Source organism: Wasmannia auropunctata, unplaced genomic scaffold, assembly GCF_000956235.1.
Source record: "Wasmannia auropunctata unplaced genomic scaffold, wasmannia.A_1.0 LD336076.1, whole genome shotgun sequence".
Classification (NCBI taxonomy): domain Eukaryota; kingdom Metazoa; phylum Arthropoda; class Insecta; order Hymenoptera; family Formicidae; genus Wasmannia; species Wasmannia auropunctata.
In genome coordinates this window covers 7698986-7699636 of record NW_012026814.1, presented here as the reverse complement: position 1 = coordinate 7699636, position 651 = coordinate 7698986, and the positions used below count along the sequence as shown (strand labels likewise).

The 651-nt window shown below is 35.0% G+C and overlaps 1 protein-coding gene across 1 annotated transcript in view; it reads left to right on the top strand.

Annotated features, from left to right (window-relative positions):
* The window catches only part of LOC105449551, a 7308-nt gene that overhangs the window by 6375 nt on the left and 282 nt on the right, over positions 1-651 (top strand). The window lies entirely within an intron of this gene.

Below are 651 nucleotides of genomic sequence, written 5' to 3'. Positions count from 1 at the left end.
ATTCTTGCATCCTTTTGCAGCACATGTGACCATCATAAAAATATTCTAAATAGACAATTAAGCATTTTAAGTATTTTAAAATTGATTTTTTAGTAATTATGAAGTAAAACCAACTTACCACTAGACTTTATATGAAAACAAACTACACAAAAGGTTATCCATGTGTGTCAGGTGGTCTGGCTGCCGGAAACTGATCGTAAAATGGCGAAACCAATCAGAAAGAGGAATTAGTATTGGCTTCACTCTATTTTTACTCACTCTACTGCACAGGCGACAAGAGAGCCCGTAGTTCCCGCGACGTTAATTGAGCAGCGCGAACAGCGAGGCAATGTGGGTAATCCACAAATTTAGTTGTAAGAGTATATATATACACTCGACAGCAAAATTAAAGCATCACCCATTCTGATCACTAAAAATAGGCAAATTTCAAGAGAGTGTAACTTCGTCAAAAATGATCGTATCGGAATGATCAAAAAAGCATTTTAAAGATTAAAGTCTCTACTTTCGATACCCATAATTCATTAAATTACTTACTGATTCTTTACAAAGCTGCACGGATGCAAATGGAGATGCATCAAATCTAAAAATGTTTTACCAAGTTTGCGAAGTTCCAAAAAACTAAACTAAAAATCGCACGCAAATGAGGTTTAA